Genomic DNA, 17,609 nt, shown 5'->3' with positions numbered 1-17,609 from the left:
AAAGCGGATCTTTAATGTCAGTTTAGAATTGACATCAAATATGGAGATACGATGTCGGTTTACAAGCGACATCGAATGTCGAGAAAATAAATAATAAAAAATGAGAAGGCATATGGATTTTATGTCGGTTAGTAAGCGACATAAAATGACTAAAAATTAATTAATTAAAAATTTGATATGGACTTTTAAATGTCAGTACCCAATCATCACTACATATCTAGATACAATGTTTTTTTTTTTTTTTGAAAGCTAGATACAATGTTATTTGAAAGCAAGGTTGAAAAAAAAACAAAATTTTTTCTCAAACTAAAAATAATAATAATAATAAAATAAAAATAAAAATAAAAAAGCCAAAAATTAGAAAAGCCAAAAAAAAAAAAATAATAAATTAAAAAATCTCAACTTCTCCGAATCCCCAACTCCATAGTGTGCGCCTCCCTCCCCCTTTTCCCCAATTTCTCTGCCCCTCCTTTCGCGACTCTCTCTTTTCCCTCGTCTCCCGCCGTTGCCTTCAGACTTCAGACGTAGAAGAGAGGTTGAGTCCCGCCGTTGCCTCCGTTCGAGATCTCTCTCTTTTCCCTCGTCTCCTCGTCTCTCGGGTATGTGATTTCTATCGAGGATTTTAAATGCAGTTACTGGTTGTTTAATCTTAAGAATGATACCAGTATTAGTTGTTATATTTCATCGCCTTGCTCAATGGTTCTTGCTGCTTCCTTCACGGGAAATACTATGTTGACTAGAAAACCATAGTTGTGGTGCTAAATACTCCCCTTATCTTGTGAGTAATACTCCCCTTGCCCTTAGGTTGTATTTTTTTTTTTTGGGTGAGTAATACAAATTCTCCTTTGTTTCTTATAAAAAAAAATACTAATACAAGTTCTCTTTTGTTTCTTGTAAAAAAAAAAAAATACTCCTCATATCTTTCTAATATACTCCTTATGCTTTTGCATTTTGTTGGATTTCAAATCAAAATTTGTAAAATCACTGTGCAGACATTTTTCAAAAAGGCAATTGACATGGTTTCGAAATGAGCATATATATCACTGGCTTGATGCTTCTAAACCCCTGGTATGACACGTTGATTGTTCATGCATCAGCTTGTTTCTGTTCTCTTTTCTTATTTCTATTCAAATTACATAATTTGGTCACTAGGAAAAGTAGTGCTGTCATTTCCTCATCCTCAGTATTTTACAACCTTCATTCTCTAAAAGTTGATCGTCAACATTCTTGTCTTTTAATTGATTAAATTATGTAATCAATTTCTTAGAGGAAGGGTTTGATTCTATTTTCTCCGTTCTGATTATTGTATAATGTGGCTTTTCAATGTAGTCCATTGATAAGACTTGATTTAAGACTAAAAATGATAGGTTTGCATGTTCAGTTGAAGATTATCTGGGATGAAAAATGTATTTTCATGCATATAATTTAGGGAAAATGTGCATAATTTGTGATTATTGACTTTTGAATTCAGTTATAGGTAAATGAAGGCTAATTTGTGTAAATATGCTTATTTTGTAAGGAAAAGTGAAGATATGATCAAAATGTGTGAGGCACATTGCAGGACCAAAATTTATGGCTTACTCTAAGAATGAGCCAGTCAAGTTACTTTGAAAGTTCTAGCTTCACAATGCTTCAACCACATTCGATGCCTAGATTGTCAAAACGGGAATAATAACTTTTGACCAAGTAATTGGTCAAAGATTTGTTATAAGTTCCTAATATCTCTACAACAACTAGTGGTTGCCAACTTGCCTTGAATTTCTCAAATCCGTATTACTTTCATGGCCTATAAAAGGAGCCTCCAAGCATCACTTGTACACATCTCATTTTCCATACTTTTGTTTTTCTTTCTACTTTAGTTTTGTAGTTTTTATTTAAGTTTTGTTTCCAATTATTTTTCTACAATTACTCTTGTTTATTTTATTGCAATTCAATTTGTTTTATTTTGTACTTTCTTTCCAATTCTAATTAAAATGCTTTCTTTTGTTATCTTCTCTTGTGTTTTAATTTCTTTCAATTACATGAGTAGGTAAATTGTTTCTTCAACCCTTATACGAGTTTAATTCATCTATTTAAATTACATCTATCAGTGAGCACGACGTATTACGCTCTCTTTTGTTTATCTTGATTGATCTAATTTATCCAGTTGATTTTCTTGTTGGCCACTTGTTTAAATCACATTAGTTTGAATTTAATTCTGAAAAGGTTAGAGTCAAATGGATCTCATCAAGGTAAAACGGGAAGTTACTTAGAAATAAGAATTAAAACAAGATCCTAAACATAGGCTCTCATACCCGTTAAACGTAAGTTGACATTCAATTTATTTAGGATTCTAGAGTTGCATAGATATATGTAAACACTAGCCTAAACTTCTAAACAAACCAAAAGCGGTATGGAATAGGAGTTGAACCAGTTTGCATAAATTAAGCGTAATTACGGGCACATTTGGTAGGTGTAATTCATCATTTTAGAACTAAACAGTAGTAGAGGGGTTGGCCTTTTAAATTCTATTATTTTCGTGTGTTTTTCGTGTTCAACCAATTTCACCAATTTTTATCACAAACCTGATTGCTCATTCCAGCAGTTTTCAAATTCAATTTTAAAAGAAAACCTAGACCCTGTGGAGACGAACTTGGAGTACTTCTATATTATTACTTGTGACAGTGTGCACTTGCACTCTACCCTCTAGCTATTAAGCAGAGGCGCAGCATCCCTATTATTTAAAAATTTTCATTTTATTATTTTATGTTTAAACATTTTTCAAGTATACACTTTCTATTGGTGAATGTTAAACTTGACAAATGACAAGCTGAATGTATGAGAAAAATACATGTAGGAAAGTGCACTCAACATTATTTATGATGCTTACCACAAGGAGAGTGGAAATATCACGGTTACAGATTCACTAAAAATGAAAAAAGATGTTTCCAGTCGCCGAGAAGTTTTTGAGCTCAAGGCTTATCGTTCGAGGAATAGGTATCTCTTATAGTCAATTATTTTGGACATTATATCAAATCATGAAATGATCTAATAATAGCTTCTTCAACACCCCCCTCCCCAACCCAATTCACAGGTATTTTGTTAGACGTGAAGATTGTGCTAATGTTTTGGATTGGACAGGAAGAACACAAAGAGTAAACCAAGATTGTCTTCTTGCTTGAACGGGTGCGATTTTGACCCTATAATATGCATCCTTTCCATAATTTTTGGTACGATTATCTAATGTCTTATTTTTCAGCTTGTTTGAGTCAAATGCTTTTTGATTCATTGGTTTCTTTGTGGAGCTCAGGACTTGTGCATTAGTTGAGCAGTGTGAGTTCATTTTAGATCAAGGTGTTGTATTCTATTCTCTACTACCAATAATGTTGTTTCAATAACTTAAAGCATGTGATTGGTTATGTAGTTTGTAGTTATAGAATCCAAGAACGATGAGTTCATAAAATGATAAACCAGTCCTCAAAAAGTGGTCAGTATGGCTTAGTTTTGGAGCTTATCTTGTTTATTTTAAGGTATTTAGCTCTTGTATTAGTGTATTGCTTCAGATTCTGACTATTGATTCAAAATTCCATAATAATATGGCCTTTCGTTGGTAGTTTTTCTTCTTAATGTTCATTCTTCTCCAATCTGACTGTATAGTTTCTCGTTGAGCTTGTTATTTGTTTGCTTTGCCTTTTTCTTATTCCAACTATCATCTTGCATCAGTCTTTGAAGTTAAAACGTTTAACTTAATGACTCATAGTTTTATATAAACCTTATTCCAATTATGTTCTTTCTGTCTACTTGGACTTGTGTATTGGACATTAGGTTATATTTAGAAATATTGTTCGGAATGATTTTTCTATTGGATATATGGATCTATATTAAGATCCATGATAAGTTGGAGATAATATTAATCTTCAAGAAGGATTACTCTTAATTGTGCAGGTGTAGGTGCATTCTTCTTCTCCCAACTTGTGCATCACTCTCAATTGAAGGTGATGTACATGTACATCTCAAACTCTTGTATTTCATCTTAATAATTCATATTTGTCTTTTTTTTTTTTTTTTTTACTTTTCGTGCTCAAGTTCGTCTACTCACTCAATTTCTTAACTGACAGGTTCATGTAATTACTCTTATCTCAACTTATCATGTTCATTTTTTGTGTATTGATTTTATATTCTAGTCGCTTACAGGTGATTTATTTTTTATAAGTGTATTTTTTTGTCAATTTAATATCCTTTCGACCCTTTGCACCCTTTAATAAATAGAACTTGTTATTTTAGAAGTGACTTTCTTCCCTTATTTATTTATTGGTTATTCATTTATCTAACTTGGGTATTGTTTTCTTCATTAGGTCTTTCACAAACCCAAAGAAGTCGACAATTAGGAATACAACTAATTGATGGATGAGCTTCTTTGTTGGGGTTGAGGTTGGTATGTGAGACTTGTTTAATCCTATAATTTGTGTTTGTTAGCCATTTGAACATGTTTAATATAATGTACTAGCAAGTTCGAGAATACTTTGAGAATACTTTACTCCTACTATATTTCAATTATGTTATATAAATTAATGTCTTTGTGATGTCGATTGACAATTTAATTATAATATGATATTTGTATTCTGCGATGTCTGCAAGCAAAATCAATTACATTTTCTGTGATTTTTTTAGTCATAAAATAAAATATTTCGTGACGTGTTTAAAACGTCACGAAATCGTTTTTATGACGGTTCTTAGACGTCATGAAATCTTCTTTTGTGACTTTGTTTAACCGTCACAAAATCTAATGCCGTCACGGTAACTCATTTACAGTGACGTTCTTTAAACGTCACAAAAAGTATCAATCGTGACGGTCTTAAAACGTCACGAAATCATTTTTTATGACATTTAAAAAGCATCGCAAAAGCTGATATTTTGCATGACGGTCTTTAACCGTCATGTGTGCTACTTTTTGTTTTTTAAACGTCGCGTATACCTTTTTTGTGGGCGTATATGTGACGGCGTAAAAAACGTCAAGAAAGATTTTTGTGACGTTAAAAAAAAACGTCACGATAAACTGAATTTCTACTGGTGATAATATTGTTATATTATGCTCAGAAAAGTTGTCACCTCTAGCGACAGTTTTCAGTCCATTTATTTCATTTGTTAACTTTTCTTCTTTGGTGGTTAATCTTGTATCTTATCTTACCTAACTTATAATTTGTAAGTTTAATCTTATTAATTACGGTATTTTAAACTTATTCTCTTCTTGCCTATATAATCGGTGGGGGAAGTTGGAATTCATAAGGAAAACTTTTATGCTGTCTTAGAAGTCCACTACCTTATCTTACCTAACTTATGATTCCTCCTGCTGAAGTTCCCAACATCACAATGGAGATCACCTATATGTTGTCTTAGAAGTCCACTACCCCTCTCCCAACTGAAACCACACTAACAATCGATCCTAAAAAAGCAAAATTTGATGGTAGATATGGAACAAACTATGTTGGAAACTCGTTCTTCATTTATTTACTAAATCAATTTACTTCAATCAACTAGGTATAGGAAACTGCCTCATGGCAAAACATTATTTTTCCCATCCTAAAAAGTTTCAAACTTGAGAACCACCTCACTGGAAAAATACTCCCTCCTGAATAAAGTTTGCTCCAAGTCAAGCACGCTTAACTTCAAAGTTTTTATGATTGAGCCACCGAAAAGGAAGGTGCACCTTGTCAGGATAGTAACAACTATCAAGTCTTTTAAGTCTTTTCTTAACCATGCCTCCATGGTCTCAGGATCCTTGTCCTTCATATGTGGTATCAATTCATTCATGTACCCCTCCTCTCTACTCGAGCGTCACATGTCCACCAGCTTCCGCTTGGTTCGTCCCTGAACCACATGGTACTGGAAGAGGTTCCGCTCTTAAAAGAATGGATAGTTGTTAGCTATACTAACAAGGTGCACTACCGGAGCGATTAGGTGCAGTGCTCCTGAGGATCAATATTCATAAGATTCCATCTCAAAACCAATTAACAATGAGAGGATTAGTCCATGTATATTATAAACATATGCAAGATCATTTTCTTTTCAATGTGGGATTCTTAACATTGAGCCCCTATGTCCATGATTCAAATCTCACCGCCCTAAACTTTGTATTTTTTTCTTTAATTATTATTATTATTTTAATAAATAACGGTTCTCTAATTATGGAAAAAAAAGATGCTCTCATATTATAAGAGAATATATGTTATAAACTTTTTAGTATGGAAAATATCTGCAATGATTTTACACAAAATAATATATGTTATAAACTTTTTAGTTCTTTTATATTTACCTATAAATTTTTGTTCTATGTCTTCTTGAACAAAGTTAATTGGATAAATAATAAGTTTGGTTAATATTACTTTACTAGTTTCTTAGAACTTAAAAAAATATCAAATAAGTCTCGTAATTTTTATAAAAAAAAAAAGTCCCATAACTTTCATTTTTGTATCTAATAGATCCTCAAACTTTCGATTTTATGTTTAATAGATTCTTAACCTATTAGCTCAATAATTTTTTGGTTTAAACGACATAACAAGATTATTCTAGATTGTATTATTGTGTCTATGAGTTCAACAATCTATTGATTCATATTCTATATAAAAAAAATATTGGTTCAAAAACCTAATTATGTGTACTATATATAAAATAAAATATATATAGAAGGGGTTATTGGGAGAAACTTTTTCTCTCTATTTTGTCCCTTTAATTTAAGTATTTTTACTTATATGTTGGGATAATTTTGTCATTCAAACCTATTTTTTTCTCTCTCATCCCCTCCTTCCCTCTCCCACCCCACTTCCTTCAATTCCTTTTTTCTTTTCATTTTCTTTCACGCCTTTTATTTTCATCTTTACAGATTCCACTTTTTTCAAAATTAATTCTCTTTTTCTTAATCATGTCAAATGTTATTGTTAGTTTTATGGGCTTCAATCACACTGAACGTTTTGATGATAACAAACTTTATTTACTATGATTTTAGTGTTTCAAAATGTCTATTTCATAGAGCTCGGAAAGAATCACTCGAGTCGGAGTTCAAACGAAGAAATAATGGTCAAAACAGGTCAAGTGGACCAATCCTACGTGGTAGAGGACGTGACATTTAATAGTCAAATTATGCCATCAGGGCAATGATGTGGCAATAACGTGGTATCAACAATCTTGGTAACATGCTGGATGACGTGGACAAATCATGTGATGACACGTGGCGCTTTCAATCTCAACAAATCAAATTCACACTATTCTCTCAATTCCACAGTCTTCTTTCAATTTCACATAATTTGCCATTCTCCACCAATTTCTCCAAATCTCCATAATTTTCATTATTCTTTTCCTTATCTCTACTTTTAATCTTCATCATCCATCATTTATTGTCCTAAATCCAACAACCAAATTTCATCTTCGAAACTCTATTTAAAGCCACCAAATTTAACCATTATCCACATCAATTATCAAAGCAAACATCATTCTCCCTTCAAGTTATTCTGCTATCAAATTTTCATTCTCTTCGCACAAAAAGTTGTCCATATGTTTTTGTGAGAGATACATTAGAGTGTAGCTTTTTTAGCTATTGCTTTAGTGCATTTGTAAATTTACCTTAGTGAGTAAAAAGGATCGTGGGTTTCTCTTTAGCCTAGGACAAAAAGAGGGTCGATCGGCTTGGTTCTCACAGTCGTTGCAATAAAATACCCAAGAAGGAGTCTTGGATAGTAGAGAAGGGATTTTCGAACCACTATAAAAATTTCTGGTGTATTCTATCTCTACTCTTTAATTTGTGCTTTTAAATTTCGTTTGATTTTTTATTATTCTTAAAATTATTTTTTAAATCTACAAATTCGTAAGCAACCCTATTCACCCCTCTAATGTTGGCATATCGATCCTACAATTATAATATAAAGAGTTAGAATATGTATAGTTTTGTCTATTTATTTTTATGAATTAATTTAAAAAGTTATAACTTATTTTTAATTATAATTAATTAGGAATTTAAAAAGTTTTGTAACTCTTTATCTTCTACAACGGTGAAAAGAGCTTTTTCTTACTCTTTCTCCCAATTTTTTTTTTCTCACAAGAACTTGAGCATTCTTTATCCTTTGGTATGTTTTTATCTTTTAGTCAATATCTTGTGTTTTTTTATATTTTAGAATAATTCTAATTCCAAAGAAGGGTTGATTACCTACAATATATAAATAATTTATTTAAAAAGCTTACAATATGACATACTTAGTGTTTTATTTTTTCATTCATTCTCTTTTTCAATGATTCAAATAAGAAATCAAAACAAAGTTTTCTTTTCTTTTATGCATCATTGTGTTTAGGAACAAAAAAAGATGAAAAATTCATGAATATGTATTTTTTTTAGAAAAAAAAATTCAAGTAATCGAGGAACATGTGTTAAGTTGTTTATTCTTGATTGTTGTATTATACTTATGCTAAATTTTCAAGTAATCGACACTTCTCAATTTTTTTTAATCACATCAACTAGATTAGTGGGTGATGAGAATTATTGAGACGTTGATTCTATGAGATAAACATAGAAAATACAAAAAAAAAAAAAAACAGTTTAGTGAGGTAAACATTTAGGGATAAAAAGAGTCCAATTATATTTAAAATTTTAATTATAATTAATTTTTATGTTTTTATATTTTAAAATAAACAATGAAATTTCACGTACACCGTGTTTCATATTAGTATATATAAAAGGCACAATAGAGAGAAACTTTATCTCCCTCTTTTACCCTTTAATTTTAAACTATTTGTCTATAATTTGATGACAAAATCATTTCTCTCTCTCAAATTATATTATTTCTCCTCTCCCTCTCAAATTACACCAACCATCTCCCTCTCACTCGTTACACCACCCATCCACATTCCTCCATCCTCTCTCTAAAATTAACCCACCCCTTCACATTCCTCCATCTCTACTGCTCTCTATTTAAAAACATTAATTTTTCTCAAAAATAATCTTCAAAGTTTTCATTTTCTTTCATCCCACTCATCACATTCTCTCATCTTTCTACTATTTTTTTTTCATAAATTATTAATGAAGTGTTAAATTATAATTAATATGGAAATTTCAAAAGTTTACATAAAAAAAATTTCTCCTTACTCCCAACTTTTTCCTCAATCGTTTGAGAATCAATATGAAAGTGTATAGTAAGATTGCGTGTGTATTACATCATTGTATTGTAGGAGGATGTTGGTGGCGACATTCAATTGCTAAAAAGGAGGGGGAGGCGACATGAAGAAGAAGAAGGTGGGACACGTGAGAGCAAAAGAAGACAAAATAATGTGCACCTAAGATTTAGTCTTTCTGTTATCCATTTTATTTTATTTGATAAAATTGTTTGAATTATTGCACTATGATACAAAACTTTATTGAGTTTTTCTTTAGCATTTTATAATTCGTATTATTTAATTAAATATATTTAATTTATTTTATTTTGTAAGTGACATTTTAATTTAATTAATAACATATCTCAACAATCCTAAACATCTAATTTAATCTCAAAATTAATTTTCAATTTTTCAAATTTTTCACTTCTTCGCTCATTCACTTTCTCCATTTTTATCTACTATTTTTTTCTCAAAGTGTTAGAATATAACAAGTTTTATCTCTTTGGTTTTATAAATTAATTTTAAAAGAATTAGTAACATTATTAGCGAATAGATCTATAATCAACTCATTCATCCTTTTAAATTTACATTATTCTAATACTTACTTTACTTCAATTATAAAATCAACCTCTTGATTTTTTTTAAATTAATTTGTATTATTAATCTTTAACTATATTTTGTTATGTATTTTTTATACTTTAAAATAAAACTACCAAATTTCACGTAGATCCACACGTGTTGTTAACTAGTGTATATATATGGACTTATTTGATGCAAAACTGAAAGTTTAATTTATTATAATTCTTTTAAAGTTCAAACCTATTAAACATAGTTTTGAAGCTTTAATGAATTTTTTTCTAATTTAACCAATTTAGTATCAAAATATATACTCTAAGATGTGTTCGAATTATTTTTGTACAATCTCCCGAACATAAAGTTCTGGATCCACAATATAATTATAATTATATTGTTACAGACCAAATTCACAAAGCATGTTTACTTAATTTTATATTATGCCCCTAAACAATAATTTTGGATCCGTGGCTGGCCTCAAATTCCTTAATCAAACCCCATTTCCCCTTATTGCTCCATGGCCTCGTCCTTTTCTTCCAGCCCCAATAACATACATAATTCTATCCTATTAAGACTTTTGTCAAACCAGCTTACTACCCGCCAATCAACCAGCATTCCAAAGTTGGCATCCATAAGTCCAAAATGTTTCTTTGGCCAAATGTCACTCACGTTTCCACAAATTTGGCTCTTACTAAACCCCTACGCTACCTACACTATGGCAACATGCCATGGATGATGAATTTTCTGCTTTAATCCAAAATCGGAATTTTCTCCTTAATATCAACTCGCCATTGGTATGAAATGGGTATATAATATCGACTGCAATGCCCAAGGACAAATTGATTCTTCTAAAGCTCGACTAATTGCTAAGGAATACCTTCTGTGGAGAAACTTAATGTCTAGTTATCAAACCATCTTCCATGTGAGTAGTACTTGCTCTGGTTGTCACTCACAACTACACCTGTGGAACAATTGGATGTGAGTTGTTGATGCAAAAATTTGGTCTCCTGAGATTTCGTCAAATTCGCACTAATATTCTAGAATAAAGGGATCGACGAGACATGCAAAACAAAATAGCACTAAGACCGGTGAGGCTCTTGCCACACAGGCTTTGATGATTAAGTTAGAATCGAAGTAGTCTGGATATCTTCTCCTTTCGAATATTTCGAATATAGGATATATTCTCATGAATCTAGGGGAAATCCTAACACCATCTGTATATCTTCTCCTTTTGAATTTCTTAAATAAGGGGACTCGAATTGTAGAAAATAGGGATTTTCTCACACATAACATGAGTAGTGTCTTTCTTCATTGCACCGTTTCCAAAGATGTCTACATCACCCAACTCGAAGGCTATGTTGACCCTCCTTGTCCCGCACATGTGAGCAAATTAAATAAAGAATTATATGGACTCAAACAAGCACCTTTTTAAGTATTATGATCTTTTGCGCACCACATTTCTACAATGGGGCTTTACTCAAATCCACTCTGACATGTTTCCCACTAAGAAAGATGTGATTCTCCTTCTCACATATGTGGATGATATCATACTAACCGGTTCCTCTCATCTCTTATTGCAAAAGTTAAATCATCAACTTCAATCTACATTTGCTATAAAAAAAAAATTAGGAACACTCCATTACTCTTTGGGAATCCATATCCATCGTAATTAATCTGGTTTCACAGTTACCCAAACCACGCATGTTCATGATCTTCTCACAGTCCTGACGTTGCTTTCACCTAAAGAAACTCACCAAAGCCTATAGGTAAGCCCTCAAATGTATCACGTGTTATTTATATTGTGCGGCTCTCCTTGATCTATTCATACAAGCTGCTTCACTCTCACAAGTTATTGTGAGATGCTGACTGGGTCCTACCTTAATGATCGCAAATCAATTATAGGTGGTTTTGTTTATTTTTGCACCACCATGATTTCTTGGTCCTCTAAGAAACAAGCTATAGTAGCTCATTCTAGCATCGAGTCTCAGTATCGAGCTCTCTTTCATATAACTTGTGAAAGTCTATGCCTCTAGTCTCAGCTTCAAGAACTTCATATTCACCTTTCTTCCACACCTATCACTTTGTGACAACATCAGTGCTAGTGCCTTAGCATTAAACCAGGTGTTTCATGCCAATAAAAATGTTGATGCATGGATTTCAGTCCTCCGGTTCTCCTCCTCGCACACACCAAACTTGATTATTCGGGACTAATACCTGCAAAATCAAATCGAACTAAACCGGTGTGACTCTAGTCACACGGGCTCCGATGCCTAAGTTAGCAAGAGAATAATAAGAAAGTGGTCAACTTTAGATGCCCTTACCTTTAGGGTTGGATTGCTACTTATAGCCGTGAAGTAGTTCCAGAACTTTCCGTAGCTAACCCTAATTCACAGTTGTAGGGCCTGGGTGAAATCGTTGATCGCAGATGGGAGACTTGTTGGCCGAGTCGTGAGCCGAGCCCGGCTCAGGGCTGAGCAAGGGCCGGGACAGAGCACGGGTCAGGATCGAGCACGGGTCGGGATCGAGCCCGGGTCGAGACCGAGCCCTTCGTGGCCCATCGGGCTCCCCTCCGATCGCGACCTGTAGCTTGGCTATCGTCGATTCTCGTTGCATAACAATTGCCCCTTACTCCCAATGCGATGCTTTCGATCTCATTGGGAGTATAGCTCTTGTAGTGACTTATGTTGTCATGTCAGGCCCGTGACCCAGGAGAATGCAAGTTTCTCGGGGTTCGAGCCGAGAATGTTTTGGTCTAACGGTCAAGGATCGTGGTCCGAGCCGATTGAGTTGTCGAATCATTGTGGGGCCCGTGGTACCCTAGTTGTAGTGAGTTGTCTCATCTTCATGAGACACAAGAAAGTGCATGTCGATTTTCCCTTTCCTTGCAAGACCCGAGGCAACCTTTCATGCAATTGTCACATCTACAGTAGACCCGTGACCTTGAGATCACGAGGTGTTGGGTACCGAGCCGAGAAGTCACGAGAGGGTTGGGTACCGAGCTGAGAAGTCACAAGGGTGTTGGATACCGCGCCGAGCACGCCTCGGTCCGTTGGATAAAGACCTCTGGACCGAGAACCGTGCTTTGAGCTAAGGGCTATTTAAACCCCTTCATCCTCTCAATTTCTTGTCAATCTCCCTACAAGGTATTCATCTCTTTGCTTTGTTTTTTGTTGTGTTTTCTCTTATGGCTAGCCTTAATTTCGAATGGACCTCCTTGGATGATGGGTCATCGTCGCACCCTTCGTCAGAATCTCAATCTTATCGTCTGTTTTGGATGGATAACTCCACTCTTACGGCGAGGGACCTGCGTCGCTTGCGTTTGAGTTGTGGGGCCCGTGGTCCGAGCCGATTGAGTTGTCGAATCATTGTGGGGCCCGTGGTACCCTAGTTGTAGTGAGTTGTCTCATCTTCATGAGACACAAGAAAGTGCATGTCGATTTTCCCTTTCCTTGCAAGACCCGAGGCAACCTTTCATGCAATTGTCACATCTACAGTAGACCCGTGACCTTGAGATCACGAGGTGTTGGGTACCGAGCCGAGAAGTCACGAGAGGGTTGGGTACCGAGCTGAGAAGTCACAAGGGTGTTGGATACCGCGCCGAGCACGCCTCGATCCGTTGGATAAAGACCTCTGGACCGAGAACCGTGCTTTGAGCTAAGGGCTATTTAAACCCCTTCATCCTCTCAATTTCTTGTCAATCTCCCTACAAGGTATTCATCTCTTTGCTTTGTTTTTTGTTGTGTTTTCTCTTATGGCTAGCCTTAATTTCGAATGGACCTCCTTGGATGATGGGTCATCGTCGCACCCTTCGTCAGAATCTCAATCTTATCGTCTGTTTTGGATGGATAACTCCACTCTTACGGCGAGGGACCTGCGTCGCTTGCGTTTGAAATACCGTATCCCAGATTCGGTTAGCCTTCGTCTTCCGAATCGGGAGAGAGTATTTATGGTTCTTTTCTCGATGAAGTAGTATTTTATACCGCGATGTTCCAATTTGGAGTCCGCCTACCGTTGCCTCTTTTCCTTCAAAACTTTTTAGCTTTTAATCAAGTAGCTCCTTCCCAAATCGTCCCGAATGGGTGGTCTACTTTGATCAGTTGCTTTATTTTGTGGTCGTACCTCGAGGGCGAGCAGCCTCTAACCGTCACGGACTTTATGTCGCTTTATTACCTCAAACACAGCCCCAAGGATAACTTTCATTTTTATGTTAGCTCCCGAAACCAAGTTCTTGTTATGGATCCCTCCTTAGTGAAGCATTGAAAGAACGAATGGTTCTTTGTCGGGCGGTGACTGGTTAGCCCGTGACGAGAGAAGATTGTATTTGTATTTGCCCGTCCCAATCGAGTGTAGGGAGTTGGGTAAGTAGCTTCGGAGCTCCATCGGGACTTTCGTAGATATCAATTCTGATATTCTTTTTCCTCGTTGACAGTTTCCCGCAATTGTGAGCTTACCGTCGAGGCTTCCACTTTCTATTATACAGTTATCCAGTTACCAGATATCGAGCGTTGGGGCCCAGATTTGATTACGGAGCAAAACTTAGTGGATTTTGGCTTGGCTCTCCCACTAACCTTCCAGGTTTTTGTCGAAATCTTCTCTTCACTTTGCGTGAACGTCGCTTTTTACCTATATATTTATTTGTAGAAATGTCGAGACGGAGTGCTTCCTTGTATGAAAGAGAACTTCGTCGAAACGCCCGAGGTTTGAGGGCTGGCTCTAGTCGGGCTTCGGATATCGAAGTGACTGATTTGACCGAGGAGGGACTCCCTTTACAACATGCTCGATCTTCCATGTCCGACAGCTCTGAGGCGTTCCGCCCGACTTCATGGGACGTCTATCCCGTCCTCCCCTCTAGGTCATCCAAGGAGCTCCTCTCAAGTTTCAATCTTCCCTTTCTCTGGCCCGTATAATGCTGATGCTGACGGGACAACTTACCTGGAAAGAGCATTTAGTCTTTGGCACAGCCTCGATGGCTCATCGAGCGGGTCGGATTTTGGCCTGTCAAATCCTCAGCACAACATCAGTACGTGTCTTAGTGATCTCCACCAGGTGAGCACTTTGTAGCTTCAAGTATTTGTCATAGCATCTTCTCCTAATGTCGAATTCTGCCCCTGGCAGATTTTCAATCGTCTGGTGGTATTCTCGGGTTGGGTTGCTGATGAAATTAACACCTCCGCTGTCACTATGCCTCTCGGGAGGAGCTGGAACAAGCCATTTCTTCTTTGAACCAGGCCAACAGTCTTCTGGAGAGTACCCAACGTGAGTTGGAAACAGAGAAGAGAAAATCTCGAGACGAGCTGGCTAACCTGCAGAGGAGACTTGACGAGGCCAACGCTCTACTCTCTAACTCTGAATTCTTGGCCTGGAAATTCAAGAAAACTCAGAAGTACGTCGACCTGCAAAACTCTGCTATGGAATGCGGTGTTTCATGGTCTCTTCGCCAGGTTTCTACTCAGCACCCTGACATTGACTTTTCCTTCCTCCCGGAGCGTTTTAGAGCCGAGTGTGACGCTCTTAACGACATGGATTACGACAACGACGAGTAATAGGGTAGCTTGAGCAAGTTGTTTTACTGTGTTTTTCTGTGTTTAGCCAATTGTTGATGCGTGGATTTTAGTCCTCCGGTTCTCCTCCTCACACACACCAAACTTGATTATTCGGAACTAATACCTGCAAAACCAAATCGAACTAAATCGGTGTGACTCTAGTCACACGGGCTCCGATGCCTAAGTTAGTAAGAGAATAATGTGAAAGTGGTCAACTTTAGATGCCCTTACCTTTAGGGTTAGATTACTACTTATAGTCGTGAAGTAGTTCCAAAACTTTCCGTAGCTAACCCTAATTCACAGTTGCAGGGCCTGGGTGAAATCGTTGATTGCAGATGGGAGACTTGTTGGCCGGGTTGTGGGCCGAGCTCGGCACTAGGCCGAGCAAGGACCGGGACCGAGCCCTTTGTGGCCCAACGGGCTCCCCTCCGATCGCGACCTGTAACTTGGCTATCGTCGATTCTCGTTGCATAACAAAAAACATATTAAAATTGATGCTCACTTTATCCATGACCAAGTTCTTCACCATTCGATTGGACATTCACCATATTTCTACCACGCATCAAACTGCTAGTTATCTCACTACAACTTTTATGTTAAGGATTGTTCCTCTTTTTACAGGATTAACTAGACACTTTGTTTTCTACTACGCCTTGTTCGATGGGAGATGTTGAGACTAAAACGTGTGATTGCATGCCGCTACAGTATGATCAAAAGAGTTGTCACCTCTTGCTCTAATAACACACTTTCTTACACTAATTATATGCTTTCTTTCACTCGCATTTCTCTCTATATGTAGTATCTCTATATATAGTTTCTCCCGTCAAGTCTCTTTTTAAACATCTAAACTAGTTTGAAATCAAACCGCTACTTAATTTTTAAATAAAAAAATTAGCATGTTACATAAATATTAAAAGTTAATTGCAGGAATACATTAAATACAATGATGTGAACCAAGGAAGCACCATTGTCATGCCTCAAGGACCCATAACGAGATCAAGAGCCAAGAAGCTACAATAAGCTTTACTTTCTCATGTTCAATACTTGGTGAGCTCGGCTAGGGATGATCAAGAGAGAGATGGAACTTTTCAAGTCAATATCTTCCAAGTAGAGCTTAAGGGAGGCGTTGCATTAAATGAACTCTAAGTTCATTTAAAGGAGCTGAAGTTGAAGTGGAGTTTAACTCAAGTTGCATTCAATAAAGCCAAGTTCAATTCAAGGAACTCAAGTTGCATTAAATGAACTTAAGTGCATCTCAAGCTTCATTTATTGCAAGTCATCCATCAATTAATGGAACTACACTTCAAACTACTTCAAGTGAAGCTTCATTTATAATTGGGAGGTTACACAGACTTTGAAGGGTGACCAAGACTTCAATTCTCGGATTTAAACCTCTTTTTATTATATTTTCAGTTTTAAACATTTCATTTATATGTTTTAAGTTACATTTTAGCTAGTGGATGTTATGGCCATCATGTAATTGGGAGTTACAACCTTTCAAATGCCTTTAGGTTACTTTTAGGGTTGTTTTGGAGGCTATAAATAGCCTAGCTTGTTTCCTTTGAAAGACAGATTTTGATGATTGAATGAAGTTGCTATTTTGCTTCAAAAAGCCTAGAGCTTGTTTTTCTTTGCAATTCTTGAGTGTTAGATTTGCATGCTAGAATCATTCAAGTAGTCTTGATCAAGCTATTTGTGGAGTGGTTCGAATCTTGAGTTTAGAAACAAGTTTTCTCTACTCTTGATATTGATCATCAAGGTAAATCCGTTCTAACTTCTTCCTTGGGTTGACATCATCTCGATTTGGGGGTTTTAGCATTTGTGATCTAGGGCTTTGCACAACCATAAGGGTTCTTAGATCCAATTGGCTATTGTTTTCTTATCATTTCGTATCAGAGCTCTAGGCTCTAGATCGGATATATGTTTCCGTTTTCGTATTGCTCTTCTTGATCTTTGTTTTGAAATTTTTGTTCTTATTGTTCATCTCGTTACATTCTGTCCACGTATCTAAAATATAAAAAATGTGTCATTTCCATTCTTCTTTTCGTCTTGTTGTCTTCTATGAGTTTGTAGATCTCTGTCTTATGTACAACTTTGTCTTCTAGTATATCTTCTGATTCAATTTGCTTCTGAGTGAAAAGTTCGAAAATTGACATTCTATTCTGGAAAACTGTTATACCCGAGAGCATGTGTTATTCTTTGTTCTTTACATTTTTACTTCCAAATCATGCTAGATCTGAGTTGTGCTGTTGAAATTGCCTATTTTTGTTAATCTAGCTGTTGGTAATAAATCATATCAATTATGTTTTGATTTATTTCCACAACTAACCGTTACTCATTAAATTTTTGGCGGTTACAATTGTCTCAATTAATTTC

General features: G+C 35.7%; 1 long non-coding RNA gene across 13 annotated transcripts; it reads left to right on the top strand.

Annotated features, from left to right (window-relative positions):
• The first annotated feature begins 392 nt into the window (after positions 1-392).
• LOC111020999 (uncharacterized) lies at positions 393-4,562 on the top strand. Of its 13 annotated transcripts, XR_015791886.1 has the most exons (7): positions 399-599; positions 1,520-1,814; positions 2,837-2,976; positions 3,074-3,165; positions 3,239-3,333; positions 3,925-3,974; positions 4,335-4,562. It is a non-coding gene; the product is annotated as an uncharacterized LOC111020999 (long non-coding RNA). The 13 variants fall into 13 exon arrangements; XR_015791878.1 differs by having other exon boundaries at positions 400-599; positions 3,925-4,562; XR_015791881.1 differs by having other exon boundaries at positions 393-599; positions 3,074-4,173.
• The last annotated feature ends 13,047 nt before the right edge of the window (positions 4,563-17,609 follow it).

This window comes from Momordica charantia, assembly GCF_013281855.1.
Source record: "Momordica charantia cultivar OHB3-1 chromosome 6 unlocalized genomic scaffold, Mcharantia_2.0 BLBB01000006.1, whole genome shotgun sequence".
Taxonomy (NCBI): Eukaryota; Viridiplantae; Streptophyta; class Magnoliopsida; order Cucurbitales; family Cucurbitaceae; genus Momordica; species Momordica charantia.
The sequence above is the reverse complement of the archived record's forward strand: the minus strand, read 5'-3'. Positions and strand labels throughout refer to the sequence as shown.